Source organism: Charadrius vociferus, unplaced genomic scaffold (genome assembly GCF_000708025.1).
Source record: "Charadrius vociferus isolate BGI_N301 unplaced genomic scaffold, ASM70802v2 scaffold11, whole genome shotgun sequence".
In the NCBI taxonomy this organism is placed as follows: domain Eukaryota; kingdom Metazoa; phylum Chordata; class Aves; order Charadriiformes; family Charadriidae; genus Charadrius; species Charadrius vociferus.
Window position 1 is genome coordinate 586,407 of NW_009646846.1, and position 561 is coordinate 586,967.

Genomic DNA, 561 nt, shown 5'->3' on the forward strand with positions numbered 1-561 from the left:
CCCAGCCCCTCCGCCCGCCGTACCGCCCTCCAACCGTTCTCCGGGCTCCCCCCGGCCCCCCTCGCCCCCCTCAGCCGCCAAGTGCTCCGTACCTCGGGACCGAGCGGGCGACCTGCCCCGGCGACCTGCCCCTTTTGTAGTCCGCCCGCCTCGTCTCGTACCGGGGTGAACTGCGGCAGCCTCAAGAAAGGATTCTGCGGGGTTTTGAACCTATTTTTCAGATCGGAAGGGTTGTTAACAGGAGGATTTTGGCGTTGTTAGAGGATGCCTGCGAGCAGGAAGGCACAACATGATCTTCTCCACGCTGTCCTCTCCGACACCCCGTTCCCAGTAGCTGGGTACGGGGTTCTCCCTCCCCAATTTTGTTCCCCACTACAGACAGTCCCCTTACACATCCATGGCACACACACAGTGGAGAAGCTGCTGTGCAGCGCGTACGAGATTAGTGCCACGTTTTAAAGCGCTTCACAAACTTTTTTTCTCTCTCTCTATTTTTTTTTCTTTTTTTTTTTTTTTTTTCCCCCCACAAAGCCGAAACTTGGTATGCTTTTCTTTTAACAG